Consider the following 25,752-nt stretch of genomic DNA (forward strand, 5'->3'; position numbering starts at 1 on the left):
TCAGCTGTGTAAATAAGGCCTTACAGTTCACCAGCGGCATACACAGAAATCAAAGGTTTCCATGGAAATGCTCATAATTGGTCCAACGGAGAGCTTCGCCAAATGTACTACACCTTTGTTAGAGAAAATATCAACCATTCTGTTTATAGGTCCAAAATTTTGTGCTGATTAATTTTAGAATATCTGTATCAGATGAATGTAGTTGATAATGAAGGGAGTTACATGAACTTCATCTGAATGTATACGGTGTCGAATAAAGTCAGGAGGAGTCCTGTAAATGTGAATACAGTGAGGTCTCTTTAGTCAAACCACATTTAAAGGGAGTCTGTCATGTCCAAAATGTCTCCCGAACCAATAATAGTGCCGCATAGAGGACTTCAATAGGAGCAGAACCATCCATTTGTGGCCACAGACTGATGAGGCAATGCAGAAATAATGAATATAATGAATATGCAAATCAGCCTGTAAATGCATCAGGGCTGGAGCCAATTTGCATTCAGATTGTCGAAAATGCTCCAGCTTTGTTCTGGGATCCTAGCTAATACCATGCCTTTATCTATGAATGACATTTTCAGCTTCCGTCTGCTACATGGTTCTCTGTAAGCAAATCAGGGCCTGCCGACAGGAGGATTTGAATACACAGAAAACAATTTTTATCTTTTCATCAGTTTGTGACCACAAATATTTTTTCACTCCTATTAAAGGAGAATTAGTTTGAGAGGTATTTGGAACCAGACCGATTCCCTTCATATCCCAATTTGTGGGACAGTATTAAGCTTTGACCTTCATATCCACCCATTTTGGGGTCATTTTGTATAGACAACCCCATAGAAAATGGGACAGTTTCAAAGTATATTTGGTGGTGGCTGCAGTTAACTGCTATGAGTGATAGTATTTTCATGGTCTCCCATTATGATCCCATCGCAGTTGTGTTCTGCCTTTTTTGTAGGTGTGCCACTTAATGGATAATAGATTAATTGTGTTTTATTGTGCTGAGAGTCAATGTACGTGTATCTGTAAAGATGATGATCATGACACAGCAATGAGTTAGGCTTGATGCCTCCCCCTTCCTACCCATGGGTACATTTCTAATGGATACATAACATACGTAACATTGTCAATGTACAGATTTGAAATATATATATTGTACAGTAGTAAAGTTTTTCTTATCAAAGAACTGCCATCAAAGTTTATTTACTTCAGCTTGGACACTCCTTTAAATATTTCATATCACATAACTGAATATACTATATATGGACTATTGTCAGTGTTGATATGTCGTACAGTGCTAATGGTTGGAACAACTCAATGATTCCATATGCGTCAGATGGCTTTTGCGCAGTAGCGGATAAGACTACAAATCTAATCTACATACTGTAAAAAACAGTCCACTGTGAACTTTAACCTATACTGTGGATTTTCACCATTTTCAATTCCATGGTGAATATGCAAGAAAATTCCCAAGTAATTCCAGATTCAGGGTCCGCAAAATAACGCGGCGTATACAATCCAGGCTCCCATTGAAATCAATGGGAGCTTTTACAGCGCGCAAAGTCTCACACGCCGTATACTTGCCAGGTCACATGGCACGTTACTCCGTGTGAATGGACCCTCATTGTGGATTTTGATGCAGATTTACTGCAAAATCTGAGGTGTAAACTCTATAACACAAAATTAACAGAAGTGGAAATACTGAACCCTAAAAGATATTTGAGAGCACAGTTATGTTAAAATAAGCGTCTTAATATTAAGATCGTATTCTTAGCTATATTTATGTAGCTGAACCGATAAGCAGGAACTCATTGTATCTACTGTCGAGCATTTAGGGTAACTAAGGTAAAAATAGCAGCAAATAAGTTCAAAGGGAAAGTTTGATCAGTTCTTAAAGGAGTATTCCCATCTACATAATTATTTTCAAATCTGTAGATAATTAAAAGTTAAACATTTTTGCAAATATAAGTAATTAAACATTTGGTAGAGTTTTAAAGATTTTCTCTAAATATCTTGTGGTCACAGTCTGTTGTCTTGATCTAAGGTCAGAAAATCAGCCATGATTTCCTTATTGTGGCCGGGATATCTTCTGATACATGTACATGCCTGATAACCCGGCTACAATAAGAAAGTCATAGCTGGGTTCCTGACGCGTCCCAAACCATAGAAAGTTTCTGCATTAGTGGTCGTAACCATGGGCAACTGATCAAGATAAAAGACTGTCACCACTAAGAAAGTTTGAGAAAATCTTTAAAACTCTGCAGAATTTTTAATTACTTATATTTGCAAAAAAATGTTTAACTTTTAATTATCTACAAATATAGATATGATCATGTACATGGGAATACCCCTTTAACTTAATTCTCCATCTGCCTTTAGATCTCCAGCTCGGTAACAGAAGCAGAATAGACATAGCCTGATGAGACCTTGCATCATGACTCATAGTTAAAGTGAAGTCATGAAAGCTTCCTAAATTAGAAGTACTTAACAGTATAGCACGCTTAGATAAGCTGACCGTAAAGAGATTTTCTAGGATGATAAAATCCCTATATGTCCAATTTGACTTATTCTCAATCAAAATCTCATGACCAGAACTGTTGGCACCCCTGTTATACATGTTTATTTCCTAAGTGTATTGGAACAACTTAAAAAAACTAAGAAAACTGTAAAAATATAATTTCACACAAAATGAGCTGTTAAAATTACTGGCACCTTCATATTTGGTTGCACACCTTTTTGTAAAAAAATAACTGAAATCAATCACTTCCTATCACCATCAACAAACTTCTTATGCCTCTCAGCTGGAATTTTGGACCAATCTTCTTTTGCAACTCCTTCAGATCTCTGATATTTGAAGGGTACCTTGTCCCAACAGCAATTTTAAGATCTCTCCACAGGTGTTCAATGGGATTTAGATCCGAAGTCATTGCTGGACATTTTAAAACTCTGCAGATCTTTGTTTCCATCCATTTATGGGTACATTTTGATGTATGTTTGGGGTCATTGTCCTGCTGGAAGACTCACGACCTAAGACGCAAACTCAGCTTTGACATGAGACCCTACATTGAGACCCCAAATCCTTTGATTTCATGATGACTTGCACACATTCAAGGCACCCAGTGCCAGAATTAGCAGAACAATTCCAACATGTATCATTGCAATAATTATCTGGGAGAAATACTTCATTTTCTGGAAAAATTTCAAGGGTGCCAACACTTATGCCCATGACTGTATATAGTAGACTGTATTAATGGCAATATCATGTTTCACAACCAAGCAAACTTTCCATCTCAATATACACATACTTATTAAATACATACCAAATACTATACTCATTATTCCTCACGAAAATTTTACTTTTCAGTTTTGACCCTTGCCTGCTAATACAATGTATCATAAAGGCATGAGATATGTCATCAAATTGGAAATAGAATTCAGTGGATAACATTAAGAATTTTTTGAAGATTATAGGTAGATCTTTTCGAGTAGCTTTTCCTAACACAGTACCCTGCCTCTGACCACATCTCTAGCCTCCCCAATAAGTCAAAGTCCACATATTACACAGTCAGATATCAATATGGACTGCTGCTGGGGAAACTGTAGCGCCTGCTCAGAAAATCACTGGGGTTTCTGAAGCTGATCACAATGGTTGCTTCTACACAAAAAAGTTGTCTTGATGTTAGGCACAAGGTGACCCTACAACATAATTGACTGTAATACAGGCATATGAAAATTAGTGATCACTTCATATGTGTGAAATAGAAACTTGCAAAGTACACTATCTTTATAAAATATTATAGTACTTTGTGTACCAGCTGTTGATAAGGTGCTTACAGACTGATGCATTTGGTCACATATGCTCTTAACTTACTTTAACTTTGGGAAAGAACCTTTTCTTCATTATTCTCTTGCCTTTTAAGGCAATGAAAAATCCCTCCATTAGCAATCAGGTTGGATCAATAGCTAAACCTTTCGTAAAGTAAGATCAGCTGCTGTGGTGGATTATTTCACAGCTTTGCAGCTCTTACAGTAAAGAGAGATTTTCCTCTTTTTTAGGTTCTGCTAGGTTTACACTAGCATTACCTATCATATGTTCTGGACCATTAGGACCAGAACAATGGACAGATAGACTCCAGAAATAGCGGTTACATACGGAGCCTGGCGGACCCCAAAGATTTAAAACTGAAATTGGGGGACGAAATAGCTGTGCATGCAGGATTACTTTTCATCCACAGATTTCAGACAGATATTGTGACGGATGGGAGATGGATGTAGGAACACAAATGTAAGCATAGCTTCAGATAGCTGTACATAGCATCATTGCCATGAATATACTTCCCAATATTTCAATTATAAATTAACAGAATGTTAGTTTATTTGCAGATTTTTGCCCTTTGTGCTGTATTTCCCTAATCTGTTCCACGCAGAAAAGGACATTTGGGAGTTATGCCTAGGAACTTAAGGGGATCATATCAAGTGAAGTAAACAAAGAAAATATGTTCTCATTTCCCCTTACAACATTAAATTAGTTCATACAAAAAATAATGGGTGTTCTACATCATGACAGTAATTGACAAGAGTAACAATTATATTTCTTATTGTCCCAAGCTAATGGTAAAGGTATAATAGTGTATATACAGTATTCTTACATATATAGTAAGGCTATTATTATAGAACATTATTAAGTTACACTTCTCCAACTCATAGTCACTTGCCATGTAAGTGTACTATAGCTGTAATATCACATGGATACATTTCAGTATAAAGGGCTTGGACTAGTATATGCTAATTTTTGGGAATCTGAATGATATGTGAAAAAGAAAATTGATACCCTTAAATAGATTCATATCATCCCTGTAAAAGTAGTCTGTTGGATTAGATTGAACAGCAGAATAGCATGGTTAGAATACGCTTTAAACAGAGTGTGATATTCACAGGAATTACATATATTCCTTTCTCTATTATATTCAAATGACATATGCTTGAAGATTTCTAAAAACCTACACCACAGACCCACTGTATAATAGTTATTTCAGTCCACTTAAAGTATGAATCGACAGCAAATTATGGAAATTTTAAGGTTGATTCTTAGAAAGAGAATAACAGATGGTAAAGTAAATGTTCTGAAATACAGAATGTATCATATAATGTCAAGCGCAATATGTTATAGATATGGTGACATAGTTGCTGTGACTAGGGCACGTTATCTTTTCATTGGTGGCAGATAGTGAGGTGAGGGCCTTTGGCTAAACTAAGTGTTATACTGCAACCAGGACCACATGATTTATATCTCTTGTCCCTGGATTTCTAACAAGTGGAACGCTGAAGATCCCTTGTTAGAAAAAGTTCCTCACAAAAATAAAACAAAAAAGAAATAACACTTACCCATCCTCGTTCCCCAGGAGTTCTGCAGGCCTTATCTGCAGCTCAATTCAGCAGATCTTTACCAGACATCACTAGTAGGGTGGAGGTGATACACCTATGAAAACCAAATACTAACTGGGGTGGGTGGATCAGGTATCTCTAAGAGAGTATTGGTACAAAGGTTCTCAGGTAGACAGGAAACCGGAACGAATTGGAGTCCCCAACTGCAAGCTCCTCAAACCTATAAAGTTGATTAACCCGAGGTCTCAAATCACTGCAGAGGGATCAGTAGCTTGGTTTCTTGGATTAACCAGATAAGGCATGACCGTCTGGGAGAAAAGTTGGGAGAGGACGCCCAAAGCAGGATGATTTGGAGCCATAGCGTCAATTCAGTATGGCAAATGGACTTAATATTTCTCTCGATCCCCTCCCAGAAGGGACTCATTTTGAAGCATGTGACACAGATGTGGGAGAGAGATCCCTCTGATAGACCACAGCACCAACATCGATCAGAGGTAGAGGAGATAATTCTATGGAGAAACAGGGTTCTATAACACCTAGTGAGCAATTAAAATGAGTTTTCCTGAATCCTAACACAACTATAGAAACAATGGGAACACAACAGGTTATGTTTGACATCAGAGGATGAGAATACCAGTCGCAACTCCCTTTCCCACTCACTAACACAACATGGTTTGTAGGAACAGGGGAAGAGAGTAAACAGTTAGGACATAGTTTTATTCCAGGAGATGTTAGAGTCAGGGATTTTCTCAAACCAGTTGAGATCCCTAAGTGGAAGGGGGATAGAGCATGAGAAGGACCTATAGGAGAGTCGGAAGGACAGGGAATAGAGGAAGGTCACTCTATGACCGCGGTTGGGAGGAAAGATCTCCAATAGTGCTCCTTCTCACACTTGGGGTGAAGCAGACGGTCACTTACAGTGCTGCCAAGTGCCGTCAAGGTCTCATACATGGGATGGGATTTATTCTCCAGCATGGAGCTCACCACGGACAGTATCCTTCTGTCACCCACCACCTGTACTGGGTCCAGGGGGCTCCCCAGGACAGAGCTGGCCCTTCTAACCAGCCTTTCAAGTCTATTCTTTCTATTTCTGTCCCTGGCTGTTGGGCCAGTGGGAAGCATGATTCTGTATGAGGCCCAATAAGGGAGCCTGCTGATGGTAAAATGTGGATTTTCATATGTGTTTGGTTGAAAGCATAACATAGTGTAGCTTCACGGGTACATTCACACGGTATAGGTTTGATGTGAATTTTAGTAAGGTTTTCTAAATTTAGAAGTGAAACAAATTTCTGTTCCAGCTGTAAAAAAACAAACAAAAAACATCACAAGTGCTATATTTTGTTTCTTTTGATAAAATGTATTTGATAAGTGTGCCCTGAAGAATTTATTTTTTTCCCCAGGTGTACCCAGAGCCTGAAAAAGGTTGAGACTTTACGAAGCAGAATTCAGATCTCATTAGAAAAGCAAGGGAAAGAATAAAGAAATGCAGGATTTCACAGAAAATAGCCAAGATTTGTTAATAAAGTATATTACAAACTATTAATGACACAAATATTGTCAGAAAATCAAAAATTGTCCCAAAAAAATTTAGTTACGCTTTAAAATATTAAGTTACCCAAACTGGACTTCATAAAATAAAACTTTCAGTAAATATTTTTGAATTTACAGTATGTATCCTCCTAATAAGGTAGTACAATGTTTTTTTGGCAGGCAAGTGGTTAATAAGGATTTGTCACTGAAACTGTATTATGTAAGTTGGTTGTGAGCTTCTTATGTACGGAGGTTTAATAAGGATTAGCATACAGTATAAGTTGTATTTTTAGATCTTATTTACTATGAATCTTTGTGGTGAGCAGAAAATATTAATGTAAGTTTAGCCAAATTCTTCCCAAAATAAAAGAGCATTTTTGTGTATAATTTGTAATATTATTACAAGAAAGCTTAAATGCAAATATGCTATTATATAAAAAATGAAAAGTTATACAGTTTACCAGTTCATGGAAATTCCTCACGGTTTTCTAGACTTGTGCTTGACATCATCCATTGTTTACTTCTTGTGGATTGAAATCAGTCCATGGCCATGTGATGGTCACATAGGTGCATGGCTCGTTACAAGACAAAGCTCTAATTACTGTACTGTGACTGTGAACGAGCTGTATACCTGCGTGTCCATCACATGATCATGGACTGATTTCTATCCACTGGGAGTAAACAAAGAATGACATCAAGCAGACATCTAGAAGCCCCATGAGAAAACCACCCAGCAAGTATATCGGAAAATCGCATAACTTTTCATTATACAAACAATAAATTTTATTTGCTGAGACTGAACCTTTTCAGCAGCTTACACTTTTACAGCCTTGAGGCTTTAAATGATCAGTCTACAGCCTAATGTAAGGTTCTGTTCACACTAGTGTCAAGCTTTTTGCCATCATTTTTACCTTTGACTTTGGACTGCCATAATACTGTAGTTTATTGTGCCAACAATTCATGAAGAAAAAAAAACATTAAAAGAGTACCTCGAGATATAAATAACTTTTCATACATTAACAGTATATATTAAGGAGATTCCTTTCTCCACTTATTACGGCTGGATTCACATCTGTGCTGGGTGAGTGCTCGGGGATTCCATTCCCCATTTCCGCTTGAAAAAGGAGGAGAGAAAAGTCCTGCAAGGACGACTTTTCTCCCCAAATTTTCTAGGTGGAAACACAGCAGACACCATTATAGTCCCATTTTTTAAAATATTTATTTAACAGCAGCATTACAGAAAGAAAACAGTGAGTCAATGAAAACAGTGTCATTCGATGATGGCACTGAAAATCATGACAACAATTTTTATACAATTCATATAAATTATAGCCCTTCTTAAGCAGATTTGTTTCCACTTTTCGGGTCACAAGCAGATTCAAAGAACGGAAACTCGAGCGCAGGTATGAATGCTCCTCATCTTCAATATGACTGTTTGTTTACATATGATTTGTCTCTGTATTCAGCCTCACACACAGAGCTCTATAGAGGGGTGAAAGTAGGAGGCTGATGCAGATTGAGGAAATATATCAAGAAACTATTCTGTGCACTGATAACCTCTTATCTACAACCTAGCAAGATAAATAAGCACACGGAATATTAGAATGTAATAACAGTAATTGTGTGTGTGTTCTCTAGCAGCCTCTTCATTCCCCTTCTCTTTTTCATATGTAGAAAGTTACTAAGCCTAAATAAAAATGTAGAAGAGATTTTTCTTGTATAAGATATGTTAAAAACTTTTGTGTATTGAGCACAAATCCTAACAAAGTTCTTCATAAGTCAATGGGATCTAATTAAGAACTGATAATGCACATGACTATGACAAACATTTGTAATGCGCTTTTCTCAAAGGGCAGCTAGTAGCCACCATACAAGTGCTCATACCCAACATCCACAAAGGTCATTTGTTGTTACTGCAGTTACTGCTCTTCTCTCTGCTGCTGTCATGTAGTGGAATCCAGTCTATCTCTAATTCCTGTACCTGCTGTCACCTACCATGTGCAATGTTCCCTAACCTCTTCCTGTCCTTTGCCAGTTCCTATTGCTCTGGCACACACATTGACTCTGTGATTTAAAGGATCTGCATGGCTATTATTCTTTACAGGACAATATTTTGTATTGTATTTTTGTAATCAAACATTAAGACTCAAATATCAGTCATTAATAAAAAAAATGAGAATGCAAAACAAAAGTCAAATATATGACTGGGCTGGAAATATACAGGGGTACAGTATGTTTAGAAAGGAGCGTACCAATAGGAAAGGGGGAGTGGTTTGCTAATATGTAAAATCCTGCATTAAGTGGTCCTAAGTGAGGACATCTGGGAGGAAAATGTATATGTGGAGTCCTTATAGGTGGAAAGTATGGGTGGAACAAAGAATAATAAAATACTAATAGAGTTTTGTTATAAATCCCCAAATATAATGGAAGAAGCTAAAAATCAACTAATCTACTACTGTAGAAGGGGATTCTTCACAGTAAGAACAGCGAGGCTCTGGAACTCTCTGCCCCAGGAAGTGGTGATGGTGGATTCATTGAACAAATTCATAGAGGGCCTGGATGCCTTTCTGAAAGAGAACAATATTACGGCTTATGGACTCTAGATTTTAAAAACACGTTGATCCAGGGTTTTATACTGACTGCCAGATTGGAGTCAGTTGTTTTTCCTTGAATGGAGCAATTGGCATAAGCCTCATGGGATTTTTCTTTTTTTTGCCTTCCCCTGGATCAGCACTGTAGGGTTATAGGTTGGAGTTGATGGATCTGTCTTCATCCATCCTCATCTACTATACTATACTAAACTTCTTCACAAAACATACATGACACAATCTTAAAGAGGGTTTCCAATCAGATATCTTCAGGATAGGCTATCAATATTAGGCAGCTGATCTGTTTGAAGAGACTGCTTCTTCAGCGCAGATTTCTGCAGAATGCATTGTATTACAGTGTCCCTATTGAAGTGAATGGAAAAACCATAATGCCGCTAAGGACAACTTCTTCAAACAGCTGATCTGAGAGTCAAGCCACCAGCGGCCTAATATTGATGACTAATCCAGAAGATAGGCCATCAATCTGATCTGCCCAAGAAACATTAATTACAATAGGCGTCGATCCTGTTGTTCCTATAATAATAACAACATAATTATAGTAGTTTAGGATTGTATGAAAAGTCATTTTGCTTTTGGAAACTATGCGCTACAGAAAAGATGCATTAAAACTAAGAAAGACTGCTGACAGATCTGTTTTACGGAAATTTTGATTATGTTGCCCTTAAGTAAAAGTAAATGCAGACAAGAGACACATTTACATGCTATGCCTCTAAATAAATGCTTTGTGTTACTGTGCCATTTAAAGGCCAAGAGTGTGACTGTATCTGACTAATACTTGGGCTGTCATATTGATTTAATGAAAGATAGTTTTAATGTAGTGGCTTTTACGGAGCAAGTAATGCTGCAGGCAATAGGCAGTGGTGTTCTCCAAGTGGCGATATTACAAGTGACAGGTCTCCAGACAGGAAGTATTGTAATTCTTATGCCACTTCTACTTGTTTTAAATGAAAATGCCCTCTGAACAATGTTATCACATCTTTTGAGCTCTACGGATAACACTAAATATCTTTTAGACCAGGGCCCCACTGTATTTTACAGTCTCCCTCAAAGTGGATGGGATTCAACACATTGGCTCCACTGCTATATGCTCTTATTGGTACTTTGAGTGCCTGTTAATTTTATATATGGCACATGATACTACGACCATTGAAAATACCTCATACTGAGAATGTGGCTGAGACTGTGGGGAATGGTTATCTTCCCTCCTTATATTCAGTTATAGGAGCAACATCAGGCTTTTTTTTTTTTTGCACTATTGTTTTGACACGTTCACCATAATTTTTTCTTTTTTAATATCATAATAAAAGTTATGCTTTAGAATTACTCCTTCTAGTGATTACATAGAGTACAAGAAAAAGCCTTTCAGAGAAGTGATTAAAGGGTTAATAAGAATGGTACTTAGAGATGAGCGAGTAGTATTCAATCAAGTAGGCATTCGATCGAATACTACGGTATTCGAAATACTCGTACTCGATCGAGTACCACTCGCTATTCGAATGGAAAAATTAGTTGCAGAACCAGCGTTAATTGGCTGAATGCTATACAGTCGGCCAATCAACGCTGGTACTTCTCCTACCTTTAGAAGTCTTCTCCGTGCAGCGTCCCCGCAGCGTCTTCCGGCTCTGAATTCAATCTGCCAGGCATCGGGCCTGGGCAGAGCCGACTGTGCATTTCCGCTTGTAGTGCGGGCATGCGCAGTCGGCTCTGCCCAGGCCCAATGTCTGGCAGAGTGAATTCAGAGCTGGAAGACGCCACAGGGACACTGCACGGAGAAGACTTCTCGGAGGATCCAGTCCGACCCTCACTTGTGGACTTGGTAAGTATAATTTGATTGAATGTTGCCTACCCCTGAAACGAGCATTTTCCCCCATAGAGTATAATAGGATTCGATATTCAATTCGAGTAGTCAAATATTGAGGGGCTACTCGAAACGAATCTCGAACATTTTACTGTTCACTCATCTCTAATGGTACTCTTTTTGAGGGATTAAGTTAATGCTCAGCAATTTTTTTTCATATTTTCCTTCCCTGCCATCCAAAATTCATAAGTTTATTTTTCTGTCGACATAGATTTGCATTTCCATTTGTCACTGTCTTGGGTTACATATAATGTTTTGATTAGCTGTTATCTACGTTTTTTGGGATCCACGTCAAATAACCTGCAAATCCATCATAATTTTTTGCATTTTGTTTTTAGAGCATTCACTCTGCATTAAAAGTGACATGGCAGATTTGTCTGGTGAGACATTACCATTATGGCAATACCATATTTATATTGTTTTTTTTTTATTACGTTTTACCACTTTTACAAATAAAAAGGCACTTTTTGAAAATGAACGATTTTTCTGGAGTAACCATACTCTGACTAACTTTTTTACTGTATTGTTGATGGAGATATGTCAGGGCTCTTTATTTGTGAAAAATTACAAAATCAATAACCTATAACAAGACATGGAACTGCCATATTGATACTACTAACAAAGAAAAAGCAGTCCCACTAATATGTAAAAAAATACCATTTCTTAAATGATTATTAAAATCACATATAAAATAGTACAATAATAAAGAAAAGGGGGGGACTAAAATAGTTCAATACTGCTAACCCCTGTGTATAGGTATGGGTAACTGCTTACATAGACTTCATACAGAGTAACCTAGGCAAGTGTCTAAATAGAGGCTAGTATATGTAGTATACAGCTGGGTATAAGTAGTAAATAGGTGCATAACACTCCGGAAACAGAAAACCACAGGTGCATAAAGCAAAAAATGCATGTATATTAAATTACGATACCAAAAGAGTCTAGCGGAACGCCTGACACATGTTTTGCTGCATGAGAGGCTTCGTCCTTAAATGTGTTGCTACCGCTGTTTTTCCCGCAACACTTTTTTTTGCTAAGACTTGTTATGTGGGGCCTTATACTAATATGCCTTTTGTCACATATATCAAGTGTTTTAGACACTTTTCAAAACACATTTATGACATGTACTAAAGCAGAGTTTATTGGAAATTGGTCATAGCCTAGCATTCTTGTCACAATCTAAGCCTACTAATAAATTGTGTAAAGTAAGACTACTAGATAGTTTAAACATATGCCAGATTTATCAAACAGTATTAGACTGGGGCCCCACGTTGCAGAACACATGATGAAGAAAAAATCCATAGCAGAAAAGATACGATTTAAAAACCGTATATGTGTGTTTGAAAATTGGAGCATGTCAATTATACCTGTGGAAACGCTGCTGTTTTCCAAATAGAATAACTATTAGGTACTAAATGCTACAACTGAACACTTCAAACGAATCTAGCACAATTAAAACATTGTTTTAATTGTGCTAGTTTCGTTTGAGAGGTTTTCCGAATAGGTATAATAGGAACAGAAAGTCCGCAGAGGAATACTGAGAGATTGCAAAGAAAAATGTGGAAAAAACGTGTTGTGTTTCCACTGCATTTTTTTTCTGCAGATTTTTTTTTGCCTTGCTTTACTACATGGGAATTCGGCCTTAGGCTCTTTGATAAATATGGTGCCTTTTAAGACTACCTAACTAGTCCAGTCTAGAGATGAGCGAACACTGTTCGGATCAGCCGATCCGAACAGCACGCACCCATAGAAATTAATGGAAGCACCTGTGACGCCGGCAAAGTCAGCGTCACAGGTGCTTCCATTCATTTCTATGGGTGCGTTCTGTTCGTATCAGCTGATCTGAACAGTACTCGCTCATATCTAGTCCAGTCCTGTGACACTGGCTGTATGTTATCCATGCCAAACTGGCAGGGAACACCAATCACTGGCTTTGGCAGCCACATACTACAGTACATGCAAATGTCACTGCCGAGACCGGTAATGGACTGCAGTGGTCATGTGACTGATGTATTTGACATCACTGTGGGATCAGCAGGAGTCCACAGTGTAAATAACATTTAGCAATGCCTAATAGAGAGAGTGGATTGGAGTACTGAGATACATTTGGGGTTATTCCAGGGCTGTTTTAACACAGTGGTGGACAAAAAAAGGTTTCATAAGTGGGTTCCCACATAACCATTATTTAGACATTCCTAAACCGCAAAAATTATAAGGCTCCCAATGTCACCCCTACAAGTTTTTGATCCCATTAGTAGTCCTCACAAAGTATAATGCCCCCTTAGTAGCTTCATACTATATAATATCCCTCATTGGCCTACCACTCAGTCATATCCCCATACAGTGGCTCCATATAATATAATGGCCCATCGCACATTAACTGGTACCTCTCAACTGCCCCTCAGACTTTATACTATAGTCTCCCTGGGCCTTGGGTTATTAAAAGACAGCTATGGGAGATCTAATCACGAAGTACAAATACATGAAAGGACAGTACAAAGAAATTTCTAATGAGTTTTTCACTCCTAGGCCGGTGATAGTAACAAGTGGACATACTCTATGTCTAGAGGAAACATCATTTCACCAGCACCATAGATGGAGATTCTTTACTGTAAGAGCAGTTACGCTACTGAACCACAGCAAGTGATGATGGTGAATTCATTGTCCAAATTAAAAAAGGGCCTTGGTGCTCTTCTTGAATGGAAAAAAAATATTACAGGTTATGGGTTTTAGATTTTTTGCATTTACAGGGCTTTATACTGATTGCCTGACTTGGTGTCGAGAAAGAAGTTTTCCCCTGATATAGGGCAATTGGCATCAGTCTCATTTGGGATTTTTTGCCTTTCTCTGGTTCAACACTAAAAGGTTGTCTTGATCCAACCTCATCAACTATTTTATTTTATTTGTTTACAAAAAATTTTTAATGGTAAAGATTTTTATTTACTTTTTATAATTTATTTTTTTTCAACTTTTTTTTATTGTCCCACGGGGGACTTGAACATGGGATCTACTGATTCCCTGTGCCATATGTACTTCAATACTTCTGTATTACAGTACATGGTACATAGACTCCCTGTGAGTTATAGGAAAAGGCATCCAGGAGCCCATTGGTTAGCTTCCTGGCTGCCATTGCAACCCCTTAGACCCTGTGATCTCATTGTGGAGAACTAAGGGGGTGAAAGTGGGGGCGGTCGTACCCTCTAACCATGCAAATGTCCTGATTGCTAGCAATCATGCCATCTTATGGGTTAAGCCAAATCAGAAAATTCTCAGCAGCTAGTCCAAGTTCTATAATACAGCTGGGACCTAGAGGTCATGAAGTAGGCACAGCTCTTGTGTCTGCCACAGAACCATGCTATACTATTATGGCACTTACACACTCAGGCAGTTGACATTGTATGGTTAAATATGGTTATGTTAGTGGGAAAACCCTTTTAATTTTCCTAGCAACTTCCACTATTCAAACTATGGCAACTAGGAAGTCCTGTATATGCTAAATTTAGTCATTCTGATCCAGATGACAATACTGCAAATCAAAAGGGAACACAACGTCATCGGTACCTTTCAGTAGTCCAACTGTGGGCATTTCACAATAGCTTACACAAGATTTAGAACCTAAGAAAAATTGTCTCAACTAGCATGAAAAAGTTACTTCCCAAAGTTACAGAATCCACTATAAAAAATATAACCGCATATCTCAATCTCAAAAACATTCTCATACAGCACGTTTTCCCAATGCAGTATTATATCTTGCAATCATGATATGTAGTTCTTTATATGAGAAGTCCATGTGGCTTATACTGTAGTATGTGGGATGGACGACCTTGGATCATAAATACTAAGGTTTTCTGATTAAGACAACTACTATGTTACAGCATTGTGTCCATGGAGGAGGGTTAACATGTTTGGGAGACTCTATCCCCCATATTCTCCAGACCAAGGAGCCAATACAAAAAATAGCCATAAAATCAACAACCCACAGATCTCCCGTCAATCACCTAAGTACTCTTTCAGCGAAAATTCATAATTTATTAATTCATTTTTTTAATCTGTAGTTTTATGCCTGGATTATAAATGAAGGTATGCTATGAAATGCTTGATCACCAGTTCTAAACTGGTACAATCCTAGATATCCAATGCAGGGTCATTGAACTTATCTGAATATATAGACAATAGTACACATGAACCAAGGGGAGGAATAGCATGCATGTTCTGTGTATTACAATAGAGACCTGCTTACACAGCAGCTTAGTAGGTAAACTAATCCAGCACTGTATCCAGGTAATACATTCAGATAATTATATTTAATTGGACCCTAGACAACTATTATTCCATTTCAGCTTTTACATCTATTTACACTAGGATTTTTGTACAAAATGGATTCTCACAGCTGACTGACACTGTATTTGCAATTTGGCGTAAAATTGCTATTTATTTCACTGAATAAAACACAATAGACTCTTCACATTACGTCAAGTCTGGTGCTGGTGAATTTGCGTTATTACATTGCATTGTAGTGAAGAGACAGAGTTACCTAAGAAGATGCCTAAAAACATTCACAAGAATTGCTTACTCTCAGAGCATGCAGTTTGTAAAGGAGAATCTAGCAGCGGTTACAGAGACAGAAACACAGTGATCAAAGCCCCTCACTGAACGGTCAAGCATACAACACATCGTAATATATATGCAAGCTATGTACTATATACGGTAGCCATCTATTAACTGATCCACATATGGTTATTGTAGAATATGAGGAATTCTAGAAGCCATGATACCCTTCAATACCGGCATGAATGAAAAAAATTCTCCCACCTCCCCTTTACTCTCATATCCCATCTGTTGGCTCTAATTCCAATTCATTAGTCAAAGAAGTCAGGAATGTATGTATGGTTTTTTGCAATCAAATAAAGATTAAATATAGAATTGCTTCTAACAGTCGAGCAGAGCCAATTATGTAGGATTACGCTAATGTACTTAATGTTCTTGTTGCACTATATTTATACATATATAATGTGTATATATGTATGTGTAGCCCCTCACCCTTCATTACCCGTTGTATCATTTGCAGCCCTGTAATCACTCACCAATGAGATGATCAGTGTGAGCACTCTGGGGCTGTCAGTGCCCCTCTTGACAAAGGTTCAGGATACACTGCTCAGCCTTTATAATCCAGACCTCTGCAGAGAACTGTGGAGGTCATGTTAGCAGCAGCAGCACTGATTAAGATGGTGTATAAGGACAGCAGCCACACACAGTGCCCTGTGCCTACCGAGACACTGCCACAGTTGTTCTTCCTAGTAATCCAACACACACACACCTTTACTTCAAGTCAACAGTCTTTATTATGTGACTTGAATCGACAGATTCCCCTCCCCTGGCTGGATCTTAGCACTGAGCAATTCCAGCAAGATAATCGCACTGCCATCAAGTGGACACTGAAATAACACATTAGTACACATGCCTGCAAGGTTTGGAAGCATAGTGGTTAAAGCCAAGTGAAACTGCGGGAAATAGCCGCTGTACTTCTCATTGTCTAATAATACAGATTAACCAACTACTAAATGTAAGTAAATAATTCAATAATAGCATTTTGGCTTCATTTTTACACCTCTCTCTTCATTTTACACCTCTATTTTGTGTTGCAATACCAGACACAACCTATGAACAAGAGTGGCGCTGTTTATGGAAAATTCATTCAAGAGGTCACTATGTTGAAAAACAATTGAAAATACAAAAATAAAATGAATCTTCTCTACATTTCCAAAGCCTTTATGTTTATCAGAGCAGACGTCTTGCATGAATCAGTCCTGTGTAATGCATCTATCAGCTAGGACTAAAATGTCAGTGTCAGTCATACAACACATGATGTGACCCCACCATTTAGTAAACAACTGGGTTACATACATGTGTTTGGTTGCCATATAGGACACATCCATGAGCTAATAGTGGAACCGATCTTTATTATAACAACTACCTATGTGTGCATTTACATGACTGCCTGCCTTTTGGTAATGATGTCATGTTGCAAATAAAGTTAATTGAAAAAAAAACTACCAAACGTAGGAAACACGAAGAAAAATGTTACGGTATTCTTCTCTAAAGACATGCTGAGATGATGCTGTAGTAATACTATATGTCTTCTAATCCTGAATATGCTACTACTTATCTGTCTACATATTTATGTATATGACACATGTGATGATCACGTGACTGAGAGCATACTCAGAGCGTAACTAGCAAACTAGCAAACCTTTTGACTTGGGGCTTCCCATAGCATAGTGCCCCCATTCCTGGCCCCGCAAGCACTATAATGACCCAAAGTGGCCTCAAGACAGTATAATGTCCCACAGTGGTCCTCCACACAGTATAATGTCATATAGCATCCCCTGTATACAGTATCATGTCCCACAGCAGCCCCTTCACACAGTATAATGTCCCATAGTGGCCCCTGCACACAGTATAATGTTCCATGGCCCTAACAGTGTTTGTTGCAAAAATTTCAGGTTCAGCAGAACCCATAATTTTTTGGGATACACCACTCACTAACTATTATTATACTAATAGGAAAATTCAGTTTTATCAGAGTAATTGCTGTTATTTACATGTCTGGATAAATACCCCCCATAGTGTTCAATCAGTAACCATTGTGTACACAATCTGCAGTGCATGTCCTCCACACCTTACAGTAGATCAATTTGCAGTCAACTGCTGAGCGGAAGGAAATAAAGACTTCTTGGTACTTTTGACATGCTTTTAGTACTTTGGGCATGGTAAAGAAATGGAAAAAACATATGGTATAATAGAGAGTTGCAGGCCCAATAAAAATATATAATTTCTGACGGAATTGAGGTGTACTTCAATAGTAGTAGATTGGCATTATCTCATTGAAGATCACAATGTCTAATGGCAGAACCCCCAAATTATTTAACATAGTTAGAGACCTACAAGGCCTTTCTTGGGTACCAGACCCAACGGGAGACATGTAAATTCAGGAGCAGAGGCTCCTCAAAAAGGCCGATCATATGACCCAAAGCTACCTCCTTCACCATTTTCTCCAATGCCGCAACAACATTTTCCAGCACGGTCTTAAAGGGGTTTTCCCAACTTGCCCACTCACCAACTTGCAGGCTGTATGCTCTGTTCACATTCTGGTTTTCTCGGTAAATTGGTGGGCGGGGTTTCACTTGTTCTGCTTAGCTCTCTTCATAGCAGTACATGTTTGCAGTCAATAATGAGGGATTGCTGTAAATAAATTAGCACAGTATCACTGGAACATGCACAACGTGAAGCTGATGTAGCAGAGCTGGATTTGATAGGTGATGAGAATCCCAAATTTACATGCTACAGGACCAAGTGTCAGCTTGCAATAAACTCAGTTTTAGGTCTGTGTTTACATACAGAGGTAACAAACTCCCTGTCTCAGCCCTTATCAGTAAAATTCAATTAGCAGACTGATAACTGGAAGAGGGAGATAAAGAGCTCAGAAATACAAGCTGCTCCGAGCACTCAGCTCCCCCTCCCTCCTGAGAACAGTGAGCTACCTCACTTGTCCTGGGCGGAGTGATAAGATCATCCCCAGGTCCTTGGTTATGGAAACGCAGTGTAAACAATGAAGTGAATAATCTCAGATAGCAGCCAAACAAAGCTGTTTTGCTGAAGCAATGTATCTAGGAAAAGTCTTAAATCCACATAAGCTAGCAGTATAGATAGGATCCTTGAGATGGGACAACACCTTTAAGGCTCACAGACAACAACAAAACAGAGGATTGCTCATACGGGATGAAAAAACTGAAATGAAAGCCATCACTGAGAAGACTTGCTGTCCGACCCCTGAGGTACAGTGTGAGTCACTGATCCAGGAGTGGTACACTCACCAGTGTTCTCCATCAAGTCATGAGTACTCAGTTTGGTAGGCTGACAGTTACGTCAGAAACATCATAAAACTTGATGCATCATTTGTGGTTGAAACGGCATGCATACACCACTCAGTGCCAGGCGCCGATGAAACTCGTTGTCGTAGCACCACGACGCCCTTCCCCCATGTAATTTATATCAACTAAAAATATTGTCCATGTACATGAAAAGTTCAGGACCTTTAGCTGGATACTTCCGACAAGTAATCTGCGCCAAAATGACAAAGGCTTTCAGCCAATTGCCGAAGATCTTTGCCACCATTGGCTTTTTATCCGATCCGTGCTCCATGGTATGCTCTTTATCTACAGTAATCTGATCTACTAACAACAAAGACCAAATCTCAATATACCTCCCTCTGACAATCTTATCACATACCTCCGCTAGGCATGTGAGTGCCCAGTGGAGCCACACCACTGAACAAAGAATCGCAAAAAGTTAAACTCAACACGATTGGATCAATAACCAGCAAGTGCGAGTCCCCGCCCACCCGGGGAAGCTGCAGCCACAGTCATAACCTACTTACCCTCAGCTACCACTAACATCTATTTAAGCATGGAAACAAAATCCCTTGTATCTGGAGGTGTAGGTGCAGATGGAAGTGCCCAAGACATGAGGCAGGCGTACTCACCATCCTTCGTTGAAGAGTGAGAGAAGTCATCGGCACTGTTCCATGGAGTCACGAAATCCTGAGGAAGCTCTCTCAGAGAATCAGACCATGTCCAACTCGTAATAGCTGAAGCGAGGATGAGGAAGCAGCTGGATACCTGCTAGGCAGCTGAGAGTCCCGATGTCTTCGCCTTGCATGTCTGTCCAACCTGGAAGACGATTGGGAACAAGGTCTGCCAGAGCTCCTCCTCCGGAAAGGCCTCCTGGCACCATAAGAACGATGACAGGAATCTTTGCATCTTCTGCACGGGATCTGTAGAGGATGACTCAGAAGAAGAGGAGAGGTCAGGATACGCCCTAGCAGTGCAGCTAGACAACCCCCTGGAATGCCCCAAAAAAACAGAAACACAGAGACCAGAATCACACACATTATTAAAGTAGACTAGAGTTGTATGAAAAGTTAGTGACCACTTAAAGGGTTTTTCTAGATAGTAAAAACTAAAAGTATTTAAAATGTATGAACTCTTACTCATTCCTATAGACTGAGAAAGCATTGAAATTAGCCATGGCTTACCCACTGCAATAGACTGTAGCAGTGAAGTCCATTGCAACGAGTTAGCCACTGTAGTCCCATCCACTTTTGAACATGTAGTACCGTATTTTTCGGACTATAAGACGCACCCAGGTTTTAGAGGAGAAAAATAGGGAAAAAAAAATTTCAGGCAAAAAATGGTAAAATATTTAATATATGGGAGTTGTAGTTTTGGAACAGCTGCAAGGCCACATTGACAGGTGACCCTGCAGCTGTACGGGGATGTATAGGGCGTTTTTTTTGTGGGGCCAGGTGTACTTTTTAGATATACCATTTTGGGAAATGTTTATTGCTTAGATCACCTTTTATTTAATTCGGAGGCAAAACAGAGAGAAAAACCCTGCAGTTTAGCACTTCTGATTTTGACGTTCACTGTACATAAAAATATTAGTAGACAGGGCATTTTCAGACACAGGGATACCTAATGTGTATGTTTCACAGTAATGTTATACTTTTATATGTATTCTAGGGAAAGAAGGTGAACTTTTATTTATTTTATTTTTTATTATATTTTTTTTAAGTGGTTTTTTTTTTTTTTTTTTTTTACTATTTTATTATCCCCCGCCTAGGGGGCTTGAACCTGCAATCATTTGATTGCAAGTCCCATAGACGGCAATACAAGTGTATTGCCGTCTATGGGAGATTCTATACATTACTATCGCGGAGGGTCATAGACCAGCCGCGATAGTAATATATATCTATGACAAGCCTCGGAGCCTTCATTAGGCTCCCAGCTGTCATCGGAACAGGTCGGCTCCTGCGGCCTCGCCGTGCAGGAGCCGGCCTGCATCACTAAAGGTATGGGGCCGGTGGGGACCGGCCCCAGGGCTAACTGACTGCCGGGACCTGCGGAGGAGGAGCAGATTTGCAGCGTGGCCACGCTACTGCCACCGCTGGTTTTCTTCAGCGGCAGGAGCGTGGCAATCTGCAGGCCCCGGCAACTAAGACAGTTCCCGGCATCTGCTGTAATAGACCGGCGGATGCCGGGGAGTGTCTTAGCTGCCGGGGCCTGCAGATTGTCATGCTCCTGCCGCTGAAGAAAACCAGCGGTGGCAGTAGCGCGGCCATGCTGCAAACCCACATTCAGACTATAAGACGCACCCTCATTTTCCTCCGAAATTTGGGGGGAAAAAAGTGTGTCTTATAGTCCGAAAAATACGGTATATCAATTATTGGTTCAGCAGCAGTTTTCAACCTTTGCAATGAAAGACAGACAAGGTCTGCTTTGGGAAATCTGCTGTGGACATACTATAGTGGGCCTGCCCTGTGTGAACACCTTTTTTGACCATGCCTCATGAAAACAAGGAAGCTGACAGTGTGGGATCGGGGAGGATGCAGAAAGGTATAGTATAGTTTAGTATATTCTGTTGTATAAAGTTTATTAGCTTTCATATAGATCACACTTTGTATATTTGTGGCTTTAATAGAATGAACCCTCTTCATAATCTGTGTAAGAAAATTTCTATTATGTAGACGTCTATTCCTAATATAGCCATACAATACAGAGATTTACAGTAGTAGTCCTTTTTAAACCAATACGTATCAATGATCACCACATGTTGTAAACCAAATTGTAATTTTCTAAAATGCTGGACGACAAATAAAAGATGCATAATACAGATTTACAGTTTACTTGCTCGGGATTCCTTGGTTTCCTGTGTATTGCAGATGCAGCTACAAAACATATGAAGTATCCCAGGAGAAATCTTGATTTACATGTGTTAGGAGAGAAAGAGACAAGACCACAGTGTTGCAGAGAAAGGGCAATTTAAAGCAGATTGAAGACACTGCCCTATTAGCTAAAGCAAAGATTTCTGTCAAGCTGATTCTCAACTGTTGACATTTGCTGAAATGAATAGGCTCTGTTAGATTTCAGTAAGTGACACACAGTATATTCTCATTCCTGGCTCTCATAAATGGAGGAAAAACTCAATAAATAATTTACAATTTTAAATCTTTATACATAGGATATATACAGAGGTTGAGCCATGTATTGGTCAACCTGTTTACGTATAATGTTATATTTCATTATCTTCAATTAATCCTTACGTGACAAACCGTTTTCATTTTTGTGCTTTTGCTTTTTACACCCTGCAATCCAAAAGCCATAAGTTCAAAATGGTACCATTTATTATTCTGTACAATGTACTGGGCAACAGGGGAAAAAAAATCATAATGAGGTGGAACTGCAAAAAAAAAAAAGCTTCCACTATGTGGTAAAAATGCTATGTTACCTTCATTCTGAAGGTCAGTATGATCATATTGATACCAAATGTATTTAGTTTTTGTCATGTTTTAATAACTTTACAAAAATTAAAAATTTTAAAGAAAAATAATTTTTTTGACTCACCAGAGCTCATCTGTAACATTTTTATATTTTAGTGTACAGAGCTGTGTAAGGTGTCTTTTTTTGTGGGATAATATGCAGTTTTATTGATAGCACAATGGGAAATGTAATATGTTTTGATCACTTTTTATTCCATTTTTTTCTAGGAAGGCAAATTGTCAAAAAAAAACACCAAATCAGCCTTTTTGATTGTCTTCCTGCTACGATGTTTACCATATGGGACAAATATTTTTATACTTTAATAGTTCGTGACATTCCACGCGGCATCCGGCATTCTCCAGTGCATCAGCATCCCCTCGCAGCATTCCGCTCTGGATTATGCCTGAATGAATGGGCCTAATCGGGAGGTAGTCTGGCTGATTCAGCCTACTGTATTGCAGTCAATGGCAGATTCACTGCTGCAGGCAGGCTTCAGTAGTTACTGAAGCCTGCCCACAATCATGCCTCGGGGGGGGGGGGGGGGGGGGCAGCATCATTACAGAACATGAAAAGGAAAGTGAAAGTAAACGGTCGGATGCTGCAGTCACATTTGACCAATGCTGCCAGGTCCCTGCTCTATGAAATATCACAGACACAGCAGCTAGTGCAGCCGCTCTACTTCAGAGCAGCCGCCATATTTAGTCAGGACATACATGTAGAGGTAACAATATGTATGCTGCATCGAGCTACTGGAAGTATTTTGTTGGAGACACCCAGGGGAAATCCTTTCGTTAGGGTGTATTCCTCTTGCGGTGGTCGGATGAAAGGTCACCAGCAGTTACCTACACTAACCGCTTTGGGGGTTAGTGTGGAAATAGTATATGGCGACCAAAACAACAACTTTATCTGAACTGGAGATGGATTAGTTGTGCCAAAAAATACTGCACTAAATCCAACTTATAGCAAATCACGCTTCATTAGAAACACACCAAAAACCTAACACACGACACTTGTCAGAGCGTTTCGGGGAATCGCACCCCTATCTACAGTGATAATTACAGAGAAGCAACTAGAGGATCCATCTTTCCAGCCAGGTCTCCTCCCTCCAGTCACACACACACAGCACTCACCAGGCCACCACCGCGCTCACTTCATAAATTATTGTTCCCCAAATCCTAAAATTAAAATAATCCAAAATTTATCTTTATTAAATCAATATCCATTATCATAATATATAAAGTTGCAGACAAACTAAAAAAGTTTGTAAAGCCGGCTTTACGCGCACTCCCATTGAAGTGAATGGGATGTGATTTGAAGTGCTCGTGTATATGTGTCTGAATGAGCGGAGCATAAACTCCATGTGAAGGGGCCCGAAGATAGTTTTTTTTTCTTATTTTATATAAGGCAACTGGCAACATCTTTCTTGGTTTCATGATATACATACAATCCACTGGAATTGCAAATTTGTTATGTGTTGTCTAAAAAAAAATAATCAATATATTCAGAAATCCTGAAAGCAAAGTACTGCCAACAATATAAATTGTTAAAATTACATGAAAACAGCATACATATGGCATAATCTGAATGAGAATAATACAGGTAATGAGGTAAGTATGTGCGATTTCAGATTGTTAAATAACACTGGTTTGACCTTTGAAGTGACCTTTCCATCTTATCATTAAAAGCATGACCTTTGCAGTGATATTGCATGCACATCGACAAATCTTTGCAGGTTAAAAACCAAACTTACAAAGGCTCGACAAGTGACTACAGTCAACAGAGAAAACCGGCAAGCAAAATATTGGTGCTTACTGGTAATCACATCAAACGCAATGTAAAGCCTTATGGGTAAAGATGGAAATCTGAAAATAAATATTGCAGTCTGCAGGCAAATTCTGCTTTCACAAGACAGCCACTTCTGAAGAAGCTAGTTGCTAAGGAATTAATTTTCAACGCAGAAGATCAAATGCTTTTCTATCACATTTGATAGTCCTCATTCTGTATGTCTCAGTGTGTTGGAAAACATTGCGCCTTACAAATGAAATATTTTCACGTCATAAGTCAGAGAAAAGCCAGGCATATTCATCCTGACATATTTCCCTACAAATAGTGAAATCGCAGTTCTGACTGCAGAATGATGTGTTCCAATTACATAGGATATTTATTATTCATCCAAGCCTTTAGACTCATTTATATTCTGTAATGAAGCAAGCAATCCATTCTGTTTACCTATCCAAGTTGAAGAGGTTTATGTAGACTGAGTGTACTTAAAGCTATATACATCATTACATATTCAACCCTAAATTTAGATTGATTTTATATTCATCAATGGAACCTAGTCTTAAAGTGTCCTCTAAGGCTTATGGCCTTCAGATTTTTAGTTCTTTTTTATTTTATATATGCATTTCTTACTTCCAATAAATCGGAAATCCCACTAAGAGCAGATGTTGCTTCAGCTGACCAGGTATGTCCATATATTACATGGATGGCCTTCCATAAGAATAACCAGCATATAATATACATGAATAACCAAACATATTTCCTGGCACTAACTGCAGTTTGCAGAGTATATCAGAAACTCGACTTGTGGTGATTGTCTGGAATGACTATCTTTAGAGAATGTAGCTCATTCACATGTATGTTGCCATTAGTAGATTGTAAATGCAAAAACAGAACACAGACTATTTGACATAAAGTCATGGCCGTAAGTGTTGGCACCCTTGACATTTTTCCAGAAAATGAAGTATTCCTCCCATAAAATTATTGCAATTACACGTTTTGTAATACACGTTTCTTTCCTTTGTTTGTATTGGAGCAGAGAAAAAAAGGCGAAAATGATATACTTTCACGTAAAAATCTAAATATGGGACAGACAAAATTATTGTCACACTCTACCTAATATCTGGTTGCACACCCTTTTGAAAAAATAACTGAAATCAATCACTTGCCAATAACCGTCATCAAATTTCTTACACCTCTCAACTGGCATTTTTGTTCGCTC

The 25,752-nt window shown here is 38.7% G+C and overlaps 1 protein-coding gene across 1 annotated transcript in view; it reads right to left on the reverse strand.

The window, feature by feature from the left end:
- Positions 1 to 16,754, reverse strand: part of PKIB (cAMP-dependent protein kinase inhibitor beta) — a 74,555-nt gene extending 57,801 nt beyond the window's left edge. The window contains exon 1 of the mRNA XM_075268082.1: positions 16,458 to 16,754. The gene's annotated coding sequence lies outside the window, so the exon portion shown is untranslated. The remainder of the gene's footprint in view (positions 1 to 16,457) is intronic.
- Between the last annotated feature and the right edge of the window lie 8,998 nt (positions 16,755 to 25,752).

This window comes from Leptodactylus fuscus, chromosome 3 (assembly GCF_031893055.1).
Source record: "Leptodactylus fuscus isolate aLepFus1 chromosome 3, aLepFus1.hap2, whole genome shotgun sequence".
Classification (NCBI taxonomy): Eukaryota; Metazoa; Chordata; class Amphibia; order Anura; family Leptodactylidae; genus Leptodactylus; species Leptodactylus fuscus.